The 12710-nt window shown below is 45.1% G+C and overlaps 1 long non-coding RNA gene across 1 annotated transcript in view; it reads left to right on the forward strand.

Annotated features, from left to right (window-relative positions):
* Positions 1 to 2550: 2550 nt before the first annotated feature.
* LOC310689129 overlaps positions 2551 to 12710 on the forward strand; it is a 122321-nt gene continuing 112161 nt past the window's right edge. Inside the window, exon 1 of the long non-coding RNA XR_014517349.1 lies at positions 2551 to 2714. This is a non-coding gene — a long non-coding RNA (uncharacterized lncRNA). The remainder of the gene's footprint in view (positions 2715 to 12710) is intronic.

Here is a 12710-nt window from a genome sequence, read left to right on the forward strand (position 1 = left end):
ATAGAATAAAAGAATATATTCTACAGAGCTGCTCTCCGAGTCGTTTATGCTCTGCTATACTCTGCTGTACGACGACTGTCTTCTTGTTGGAGTGAATCCGGTGCTCACAACTCTAAACTGTGAGTCCACAGCACTTTGACCTGTTCCTGTGCAGAAGGTGGTCTCTGGAAGTGCAATACAAAATACAAAAATACAAAATACAAAAATACAACTTGCATCAGCCCTAGTTAAGAGGGAGGGGTTCTGGCTTGGGATGATGGGAGTTGTAGTTCCAAACATCTGGAGGACTCCCAGTTGGTGAATGCTGTTTTACTCCTCCCTGTGTGGGGTTCCTTCAGTCATTTTGCTCATGATTAAGGTGTTTGTCGGACACTTTTGAAGTAATTGATTAAATGGGCCACGTATAAAATGTGAATAATTTTGGAAGCATCTCTTTAAACCTTATGGTATATAAAACCGTGCCAGATGCGTCTGAGTAGCATTTCTTAACTAGAAGGATAACTTTCATTTGTGCTACAACTTAGATTTAAAGAGCCTCGGGGCATTCTACGTTGAGCTTCAAAGCAGGACAGAAAGAAATGCTGTTGGTGGAGAGCCATGAAAATCAGATATGTTGTTAGCATATTTAACAACAGAACTGAAATTGGCGTCTTCATTGATGCACCAAAAGAAAAAGAACGGGGGTAGGGGGAGCAAAAAAAGAATGAAAGCAAGGTGGTTTTTTAAGTTGGCTTTTTGGTTTTTTTGGATGAAAGTGATATCAGAGAAGTCAACAGTCCCATCGTTTTGCTTTTGCTTAAAGAATGGCTTTGAAAAAACCACCTTAGTTCCACAATCTGTAGGGCATAAATCCCACTGGCAGTGTGAAGCCTGTTTTGATTTCTGCATTGGTCCAGGAAAAGGTATCAGGGTTGACATGCACATTATATATTTCAAGGTGTGTACCTGATTTATATTAATGTGTGAATGAGATATTCACATAAGGATGCTGAGAATGATAATAATTCAAGTAATTAGACAATGATTTCTAATCAATGATTTCTAATCAACTTTCATTTGACTCCATCTCCTTAGAATATTGCGAAAGAACAATGCCAATCAACATTTGATGATCACCTTCTACCGGTCCACAATAGAAAGTGTCCTTTCATACTGCATCATGGTGTGGTACGCTGGTTTGACATCAACTGATAGGAAGTGCCTACAGAGGGTGGCGAATACAGCACAAGGTATTATGGGCTGTCCTGTGAATCCGCTGGATGAAATAGCGGAAGAATGTTGCCTCAGGAGAGTGAGGAAAATTCTCAGGGATGATTCACACCCTGGCCGGCACTTTCTTGATCTCCTGCCCTCAGGCAGAAGATATAAAAACATGATTAGATTCGCCAACAGGGTAAAGAACAGCTTCTATCCGTGGGCTGTTAGGCTGCTGAATGAAAAGATTACAACAGGGCAACTGACTTTCGGGTTTGGTGGGTGTGCATCAGTAAATGAGGGGAATTAAGACTAAGAGAGCTGAGGGGGGGGGTGCTCGTGTAATCTCACTGTATACAAGTTGTACAAATCACAATAAAGTATTTCAATTTCAATTTGCCATAAATTCTGTTTGAACCTGCCACACATGTATGGTCTTTCTCTGTGGATGTTGCTGGCCAGAGAGTCATATCTTTATTACTCTTTAGTACAAGAAAGAGTGTATCCCCCATTATCAACCACATTGGACCCTATGATTGGAAGGCCCTATTGGAGTGCATCCATTGGGTGCTGTCCAGTTGGCATTCATTTTATTATCTATTTATTTAAGGCATTTGTATACCGCTTAGTTATTCACATGTCTAATCAATGTGCATAAGAGCAATCCACTGATAATGGGACAAAAAGCAATACAATTTGTCAAAGAGCTGAACACTCCTTAAAAATGTCTGCTGGAACAGGAAAGTCTCAGCCACACACCCAAAGTTCAGCAAGGAGGGAACCTTTCCAAATCTTAGTTCGGAGGGAGTTATGTACACTGGTAGTTATAAGCCATACATCTTCTGCCATGAAGGACCACCAACAGAGACTCCCTCAAAGTTCTGAGTGATCAGGCAAGGATGTAAGAGATCAGGTGGTCTTTAATATATCCTGAACTCATGTTTTTTAGGCCTTGTAAATTAATAGAAGACGCTCAAACCTGGCCCCAGTAACATATGGGCAGTCAGTGTCAGAAAGTTATTCCTGGAGTTTAGACAGAATCTTTTCTTTTTCTGTAACTCAGTTCCACTGGATTCATGTCCTACTCTCCGGAGCAGGAGAAAACAAGCTTGCTCCATTTTCCATGGGGCAGGCCTTGAGATATTTGAAGATGGTTATCTTACCTCCTTGTATAGTTAAAGCTATGGTTTTCCCAGTAGTGATGTATGGAAGTGAGATCTGGACCATAAAGAAGGCAGATCGCCGAAGAATTGATGTTTTTGAATTATGGTGCTGGAGGAGACTCTTGAGAGTCCAATGGACTGCAAGATGATCAAACCGATCCATTCTGAAGGAAATCAGCCCTGAGTGCTCACTGGAAGGACAGATCCTGAAGCTGTGGCTCCAATAGTTTGGCCACCTCATGAGAAGAGAAGACTCCCTGGAAAAGACCCTGATGTTGGGAAAGATGGAGGGCCCAAGGAGAAGGGGACGACAGAGGACGAGATGGTTGGATAGTGTTCTCGAAGCTACCAGCATGAGTTTGACCAAACTGCGGGAGGCAGTGGAAGACAGGAGTGCCTGGCGTGCTCTGGTCCAGGGGGTCACGAAGAGTCGGACACGACTAAACGACTAAACAACAACATCTTATCTCCTCTCGTTCTCCTCCTTCCAAGGCTAATCACACCCAACTCGCTTAACTGTTCTTTCCAGACCCTTGATCATCTCGGTTGCCCTCCGCTGCACATGTTCTAGCTTCTCAATATCCTTCTTAAATTGTGGTGCCCAGAACTGGACACAGTCTTCTAAGTATGGTCTAACACAGTGCTGCTCCTGGCAACCCTGACATGATTAGCTGCAAGGGTGGTTGTTTTTAAATGATCTTAACGTTTGCAATTGTTTTAAAAATTGTTAACCTAATTTTAAAATGCGTTGTATTTTATTTTCAAATGTCTCGTTTCACTTCTTTAGCCTTGGCACCTTAAAGCCTATGAGGGGGAAAAAGATGGGATAGAAATTTAATGAATGAGTGAATGAACAAAGTCTTTAAGACAAAAGGTTCCAAAGGCCCTTTTGCATGAGTCTGTGAAGAACAGACTACAGTTTCCCAGAGACATCATCCTTCTCCTCTCAGCGCCCCACACCATGCAGAGGTAAAGTATACAGGGAGCCAGGGTTGAGGCATCAGAGAGTTCTGATGCCAGGTTCCCAATACCTCACGGGAGAGATGCAGCCTTGCTTCAGTCTTTCGGATCCTTTGCCTCAATCGCAGCTCTCCAAAGAATTAAGATTTATCCTTCGTTAGCACGGAGGGCCAAGGACAGAGTTTTATTGCTGTGGGTGTGTTGCAGTACATCTGCCAGAAGAAAACCTCGGCGGAGTTTCCGACTCGCTCTTCAAACCACGTATTGCCTCATTGATATTCTGCAAACTTTCCTCGCCCTCCACCTTAAAGGAAAGGAAAAGCAAACCAAACCGCTTCTCTATTCCTACGAAGAAGCAGGCATCCCATTGAATCGGCGCTGGGACGATTTGGAACTGAACTGCTATTCAGAGGTTGAACCAATTCTCACAAGCTTTTCGGTGACCTGAGGCTTAAGCCTTTCAGCAGCCCCCTCCCGACGCCTCTTTGTCTTGCAAAGTTTGCAGTGGCCAAGTTCAGGAAGGGTCCGATCTCCCCTTGGGTTTCACAGAGCCTGCTTATTAGTCGCTTTCTGTTCCCGAGACTATGGAGACAATGACTGGGGTCTCTCTGCCTTTCTCTTGTTTTTGTGTGGCCTCAGTGAATGAAGGTATAAATGGGGATTCTGAGAAACCGAGAAACTGAGATACTTAATAATGATAATAATAATAATAATACTAAGAATAAACCTTCAGCTTCTGTAGTTAATTAGATTTGGATAGCTTCAGTGGAGCAGCTGTTTTTTTTTATTATTATTTTGCTTTCGCTTTTAAAAGAAAAGCGGTTTTACAAAAAGGGCCTTTCAAGGTATATTGGGTGATGGTTAGGAGGAGGGAGAAGAGGGAGGAGGAGGAATTGCATAAAGGAAAGTCACTCTGAAAAGATGTTTGGGAATTCTACCTTTTCTCTCTCCTCTTCCATCCTTTTTTTTTTCCCTTCCCCTTTCAGGAAGAAAATGCATAGGGCGGGCCAGGAAAAAAAGGCACGTTGTCAGGGAGGAAATGACCTTCACAAGCAGAGAGAGAGAGAAAGAGAAAGAGAAAGAAAATGATGCTGCGTTTCAGAAGCGGTAAACAGTATAAATCACCCTGCAAGGCTTCTCTGTTTGGGAGGCGGTTTATCTGGGAACTGAAAAAGCCAAGTCTGTGCTCAATTTTATTTATGTATTTACTTTTAATGATGCATGCATACCATGATTTCTTTTTTAAAAAAAACAAAACCCAAAATGATTTACAAGAATTATATATTTATATTTTTAAAAACCTTTTTTTAAAAAAATGAGGAATCACGAGTGAACCATTTAAGAAAATGATTTTCTTAATTATCTACATAAGCCTGGTGGTTTTCTGCAAATGTTGAAAGGTCAACGTAGAAGAACCCTGCTGATCCCGTATTGGAAGAGCATTCCACAGGGCTGGGCTGATGACACTAAAAACCCAGCTTCATGGCAATGACAAATGGGCTTCACTAACTTGGGGAATGACCAGTGACACTCCTACAAGCGATCTCAGTGGTCAAACTGGGATATAAGGCTTCAGGCTGTGCCTAGGGTACCCTGAACCTAAGTTGCTCAAGGTTTTGTAAATCAATACAAGGCTGGGATAACTCAGTCAGTAAAGCAGGAGCCTCTTAATCACACGGTTATAGGTTCGAGCCACAGGTTGGGCAAAAGATTTCTGCACTGCAGGGGGTTGGACGACCCCTACTGCCCCTTCCAACTCTACAGTTCGATGATTCGATGACCTTGAACCTGGCTTATGAACGGTGTAGACCAGGCAAATCCATAGACTCATTCAAACCTTTCTCCAGGGCCTATAGTTAATAAGTGTGGTAAAGCATCATTTTTTTAAAAAAGAGCTGCTCAAATTCCGTTATGTATGTATGTATGTATGTATGTATGTATGTTATTCCCTTAATAGATTGATAGACTGCCTTTCATACAGTATAAGGTCCTAGAAGCTCATAAGGCCCAGAAGAAAATACAGGGGGGGGAAACTCTACTGGTGGTTAGGGAACAGTGGTTAAGAGTCCCAGGATTTTCCTCTGTTTGCTTCAAAAGTCAAAATGGTATAGTGAGGGCATAGGCAAACTCAGCCCTCCAGATAATAATAATAATAATAATAATAATAATAATAATAATAATAATAATATTTATACCCCGGCCATCTGGCTGGGTTTCCCCAGCCACTCTAGGAGGCTTCCAACAAAACACTAAAATACAATAACCTATCAAACATTAAAAGCTTCCCTAAACAGGGCTGCCTTCAGATGTCTTCTAAAAGTTTGGTAGTTATTTTTCTCTTTGACATCTGGTAGGAGGGCGTTCCACAGGGCAGGTGCCACTACCGAGAAGGCCCTCTGCCTGGTTCCCTGTAACTTGGCTTCTCGCAGTGAGGGAACCGCCAGAAGGACTCAGATGTTTTGGGACTGCAATTACCATGATCCCTAGCTAACAGGACCCACTTGCTAGATCATCACCTTGTCGTGGTGAGTGGGCTTGTGAGCGAAGTCGTCGGGAATCTCGTACTCCCAGCAGGGTCACCCAAGGCGGTGAGGTCAAAGGGAAGGAGCTAGACAAAGAATGATCCAAGAAGTCCTCAACGGCAGAACAGGCGGATGATAACAAGCGGTATGTTACAAAGGCTGTGAAGGCGTATGAAGGCTGCAGCAGAGATGAATCTACCGGTTTGTTGTGACTACTTTATGCCATCGGAACAGAGCCCTACTGCGAAGACTGTGTGTTGGTCAGCGTGCACTGATCTACACGCATAAAACAAATTCACGCAAAGGCATCTTCCAAAAACCGAATCCAAACCCCAAAAGTCCCATGGTGATCGGCAAATGGTAACAGGGGCAGGATTGTGAAATCTGGAAGCCCCTAGTTATGAACCGGCACATGGGCAGTGGATACAGATTCAGTCATTCTGACTCAAGGAACGAGGCAGTTGAGCAGCTCGGCAGCTGTATCCATGACTGAGCAGCCCTTTTTAGGATCCTCTCTGCTCACTCCGAAAAGGGGAAGGGGCTAGAAAAAGTTCCCTAAACATAGTCTGCCTCCCTTTTTCCCTGACTGGATTACCACGCCCAGTGTGGTCACCACCTAGTGGCCATAAAAGACAACTGAACTTTGGAACATGGAATATACGGATTTTGTCAGATAACACAGACAGCGAGTGTCCTGAACGCAAAACTGCCATCATTACAAGAGAGCTGTGACGTTTTACATCGATATTGAAGCGCTACAAGAGACTCGAAGAGCAGGCAAGGGACAACTGAAGGAAGAAAAAGGAGGCTACACTTTCTTCTGGAAAGGTCTATCTGAACAAGAACATCAACAAAAGAGGTTTAAAGACCGTCTCAAGGCAAATCTAAAAAAACACATAGTATAAACACTGACAATTGGGAAACACAGGCCTGCGAGCGCTCCAGTTGGAAAACAGCCTTTACCAAAGGTGCCATGGGCTTTGAAGACACTCGAACTCAGGACAAAAGGGAGAAATGTGCTAAGAAGAAGGCACGCTTGGCAAATCCACACCATGATCAACTCCTGCCCGGGAACCAATGTCCCCATTGTGGAAGGACATGTGGATCCAGAATTGGCCTCCACAGTCACTTACGCACTCATTGTTTAAACCGTGTTTATGGAAGACAATCTTACTCAGCTATGAGTGATCGCCAAAGAAGCTAACAAGACCAGTGGTCAGGGATGATGGGAGCTATTATCCCAAAACATCTGGAGGGCCAAGTTTGCCTATGCCTGGTATAGTGGTTAAAGTTCTGGACTAGTACCTGGGAGAGCAGGGTTTGAATCCCCACTCAGCCATAAAGCGCACTGGGTGAGTCACTGCCTCTAAGCCTAGCCCGCCCAACCTGAGCAAATTTTGAGGGAAAATGTGGGGTCCACATTAATTACAGCTCCAACCCCAGTGCTAACGTCCCTGGTTCTGGTAGCCTCTGTTTCCATAAGGCTTTCTGGAAGGCAAAAATATGCCTTGTTCAGGGCACCCTTCCATATTTGTTTATCATTCTCTGTCTGGAAGCAAAGAAAGCAAGCCAGGAGAGAGTGAAAACACACACACACACACACACACCCCTCAGTCCTGCCCTTCTCAGGATCAATGCAGAGGTGGCCAAAGAGGCTCAGGAGAGGGGGAGAAGCTCAAGGTGTTTGTTTGCTATGCAATTTAAACCCCACATTGGACATGGTCCTTTGCTAGGGTTGGCAAACAAAAGCAGATTGCACAAGTCATTAAGGGCTCAGTGGGTTGAGCAGTCGCAGGCTCACCTGCGGGGAAAGCCATTGGAGAAAGAAATCTCAGCTCAGGCGGTTTTCCAAAGCGGCAGCAGGGATGGGCGATCACCCGGCTATATTTCTGCCAGGGGGGAATGCACACCTTGTATGTGGGAAGAGAAAGTGGGGGGAAGTCGCACTGCTGAATGAGTGCATTGGATACTGCCTCCGTTTGATTATTTTATTTATTAAATTTCTATACCACCCTCAGTCTGAAGAACACAAGGTGGTTTATAATATAACAACAAAAAAAATATATTACGGTTGCTGTATTTCTGGAGAGCAAAAAAGAGGAGACATTTGCCGAGTTTTAACTACGGATTGCTGTGACGATTCTAACACATGAAAAAGAGGACGTGTCCTGGAAAAAGAGGGCATATGGGAACCTTATAATGTACAATAACAATCCCCCTTCAGTTTAAAAGGCCATAAAAAGGTAAAGGAAAAGGGACCCCTGACCATTAGGTCCAGTTGCGGACGACTCTGGGGTTGTGGCGCTCATCTCACACAGACAGCTTCCAAGTCATGTGGCCAGCATGACTAAGCTGCTTCTGGCGAACCAGAGCAGCGCACGGAAATGCCATTTACCTTCTCGCCAGAGTGGTACCTACAGTGGTACCTCGGGTTAAGTACTTAAATTGTTCATTCTTAACCTGAAACTGTTCTTAACCACTTTAGGTAATGGAGCCTCCTGCTGCCGCCACGCGATTTCTGTTCTCATCTTGAAGCAAAGTTCTTAACCTGAGGTAATATTTCTGGATTAGCGGAGTCTGTAACCTGAAGCGTATGTAACCTGAGGTACCACTCTATTTATCTACTTGCACTTTGATGTGCTTTTGAACTGCTAGGTTGGCAGGATTAAAAGGCCATAGATTGTTTAATTAGTGAAAGGCCTGGTAAAAGAGGAAGGTTTCTGCCTAGTGCCTAAAGATATGTAAGGAAGGCGCCAGGCGAGCCTTCCTGGGGAGAGCAGTTCACAAACGGGGAGCCACCCTCTGGACCTCTCACAGAGGAGGCACATGAAGAAGGGCCTCAGGTGACAATTGCAGGGTTTGGGTAGAGGAGAGGTGGTCCTTGAGATATCTGAAGTCCTGAGCCATTTAGGGCTTTATAGGTCAAAACCATCACTTTGAATTGGGCCCAGAAACCACTTGGCAGTTGTCAGGGAACTGACATCGGAGCTAGAGGCGGAGGGAAGGCTCTCAAATGATGCTGGAGAAGGGCCCAGCAGGGAGAGAGGCAGCTCCGCAGATGGGGAAGCAAATCAGCGCAACACCAGGGATATAGAGGGGCTGATGGGGGAATCGGCGAGAGGGCTCCAGGACTCTTCACCGGACACCAGCGGGGAGAGCACGGGTCCTCTGCTACCCACGCCCACCCTGCGCAGAAGACTTCCGGGCAGAGAGAGTAGGAGGAGACTGGGTGTCAAACAACTTTTATGTTGGAAAAGATTTAAGAAACGCCCACTGATGGATTCTGCTAGCGACTGAGGCAGCCACGAAGTGAAGGGCTGCCCAGACTGAAAGGTTTAGCAAGGCAACAAAGCCTGGAGAGGCGGCAACTTACGCACGAGCAACCCATACACATTACAGCAGTCAACGCAGTTGGGCGAGAATTGGCATTATACGTCCAAACCATCTTGCCCCAGGAAGCGACATGGCTGCTAAATTCAGAACAAGCTGAATTTTCTGAACGTTGGGTACCACCCTCAGCAGCCAATGATGGAAGATTCAGGTCAGACAAACAAAAATACTTATTCATACAATGCTTAGTTAAAATTCCAGAACGATGGTCACCAACTGGGGTGGAGGGATGATGATGATGATGACGATGACACGATACCACCCTTCATCTCAGGGCAGTTCTCAAGATAAAAATACAGGATAAGAGACATACATGGAGGATATTGCTGTCAATGGGTGCCAATCTTTATGACTACATTGGAGAATCAGAGGCAGTAGGCCTCTGAATGCCACGTTCATTCAGCCCAACTTGCTGGTTTCTGATCTGACCTTGGCCCAAGAGTGTGCCCTGTATTCCAGGTTCTAGGAATTCCTTGATGGCCACCAGTGCCATGAAGCAGCAATGGCCAGTTACTGAGCTATCCGAGAGCCAAGAGGCACGGATCTCTCTTCATTTTGCAGGATGAAAACAGCATGGCCATAACCCTGTTTGGCTGAGTGAAACGAGCCTCTTTAAAACCTCTCTCTCCTGCTAGATAAAATACCGGATGGCCTCTCGTTAATGGAACAAACAGAATGTGGAGGCTGGAACAACTGAACAGCTGTAACTTGGCACACAGCGAACAGAGGAAAGGTAAGATGATTGTCCCCAGCATTTTGAAAGGACGGTAGACAAAGAGGTGAAAGTTCCTCGGACGGAGGCAATTAGGCATAATAGAAGGAGATAAAGCCCGGGAGAACTGATGCTATCGCGGGAAAAATGAAGGCTGGCAGTGAAGTCATTACTGCAATTGAATGGAGCCCAAAGCTGCCTTCTATACAGTGGATAGGATTCAGAGATTTTTTGGTTATATCAAAATGGATTGAAGCAAGTGTTTTGGGGATTGAGAAGAGATAACATCACTCCCTTTAATGCTGGACTCCAGCTGTCCATCGCCAGCCTTTCAAGATCCATTTGCGACTTGGGACTAGTTTTTAATTTATTATTTGCACATATACAGGTATTCATCCTTTCCCCTTCTTTCTGGGCATATGAACTCAGAACTGTGGAGCTGGAATGGACCTCAAGGATCATCTATAGTCATCATCATCATCATTTTACAGTGGTACCTCAGGTTAAGTACATAATTCGCTCGGGAGGTCCGTTCTTAACCTGAAAGTGTTCTTAACCTGAAGCACCACTTTAGCTAATGGGGCCTCCTGCTGCCGCCGCGCCGCCAGAGCACGATTTCTGTTCTCATCCTGAAGCAAAGTTCTTAACCTGAAGCACTATTTCTGGGTTAGCAGAGTCTGTAACCTGAAGCGTATGCAACCTGAAGCGTATGTAACCCGAGGTACCACTGTATTTGTATGCCGCCTTTCCATAGTTGAAACTATGCTCAAGGTGGCTTACAACATGACAAGATTTGCATAATTACAAACATAACAGAAGTCATAATAAATAAAACACATCAAAAAGTACACAACCAAATGGAAACAATTTCCACGTAAATCATAAGATCAAAAACTAAAGATAACAACAATTATATCAATAACAGCAACAAGCTCTCTCAACCTCCCGTGAACAATACTTCAACCCAAGAATCTGTTCAACAGCCTCAGCTATTGTAGCTGGAGTCAGTCCGCACTCCACTCTCCCAGGCAAGATGGGAAATGGCCAGCCAGGCAGGGTGTAGGTCTTCTAGGGCTCACAGCCAAGATGGTCTCATTTAAAACAAAGCCACTTCCGCCCTTCCAAAAGGAGGTGGGGTTGCGGGCTTCACGCCCCCACCACACACGTGGTGGCTGGCTCTCAGCCTCTGCACAATTGAGGGAAACCCCAGCCGCGTCACCCCCTGGACAGCCAATCGGCTGCCCCAGGTGGCGTGGCCTGCCCTATTTATCACTGGCGTGGCTGGGGATCTCCCTCTTTTGCCACCCTTCCGCCCTTTAAGGCTTTCGTCTTTGACCTTGCTAGGGACCTCGGTTGGTCGCCGTTAAGGGGCCTGGTAGGAATTTTATCCACTTGGCAAATTGGCACCAGCCACTTGGTTTTCGCCTACCTCGTAGCAAATCGTCACAACTTCCTGGGTATTGGTGGTTAGGCATTGGTATTGGTATTGTTATGTAGATGGAAGAGGGGAATAAGTGCCATCACCTGCCCCGTATATTCAAGGGTAGTCCGGTGTAGGATTCCGGGGGGCATAGCCCTGTCCGAAGCCTATGGAGGTGAGGGCCTAAGGCACGCCCCCAATCAGTGACCCTGGGGGAGTTCCTAGTTGATGTGCATCAGCAGGACTCCCCCTACTGGTGGTTAATCCTTCCCGGTCTTCAAGCCAACGGGCTGAAGCTGGATATAGTCGGTTAGGACCAATGCCTAAGCCAATACCGCTCATCAGCTGTAATCAATAAAGTTGTGGCCTTATTTAGCCCATTAACCTTAATAATTGTGTCATGTGTCTTTCTGATGCTAATAATGTGCATGTTTATTTAATATTTGTATTACTTAGAGCTTTAACTGCTGATGATGAAGCCCAGGGCGGTGAAACAAGGCCAATATTCCGGAAATCCTTGTCTTAGACTCTGTGAAAGGATTATGTGGAACTGTAGCAACCTTTCATGTGGGTTGTTTGGACCTTATGAACAGACAGGTGGAATAGACACTATTACACGGACGGACCTTATGCATGAACTGACTAAAGAATGATCTGATCCACTGGGTCTTGTACTTTGTTCGTTTGTTGAACTTTATGAGTTACTTCTGTTGTAATTTAAGATTTGATACAATGAATAGTATATTTATCTAAGAACACAGCCGGTTACCGGTTTGCTCAGGGGTCTGAATCGCCTGCCAGTTTATTACTGGGCGAAACTCAAGGTGCTACTGTTGGGAGATAAAGCCCTAAGCCATTTGGGACCAGTTTACACCCTATATGCTTATTTCATAATAAATTATTATTATTATTATTATTATTATTATTATTATTATTATTATTATTATTACCCCGCCCATCTGGCTGGGATTCCCCAGCCACTCTGGGCGGCTCCAACAAAATATTAAAATACTGTAATCCATCAAACATTAAAAGCTTCCCTAAAGAGGGCTGCCTTCAGATGTCTTCTAAAAGTCTGGTAGTTGTTGTTCTCTTTGACATCTGGTGGGAGGGCGTTCCACAGGGCAGGGGCCACTACCGAGAAGGTCCTCTGCCTGGTTCCCTGTAACTTGGCTTCTCGCAGTGAGGGAACCGCCATAAGGCCCTCGGCGCTGGACCTCAGTGTCTGGGTAGAACAATGGGGGTGGAGATGATCCTTCAGATATACTGGACCGAGGCTGTTTAGGGCTTTAAAGGTCAGCACCAACACTTTGAATTGTGCTCAGAAACGTACTGGGAGCCAGTGTAGG

Source organism: Podarcis liolepis (genome assembly GCF_965112155.1).
Source record: "Podarcis liolepis genome assembly, chromosome: 11".
In the NCBI taxonomy this organism is placed as follows: domain Eukaryota; kingdom Metazoa; phylum Chordata; class Lepidosauria; order Squamata; family Lacertidae; genus Podarcis; species Podarcis liolepis.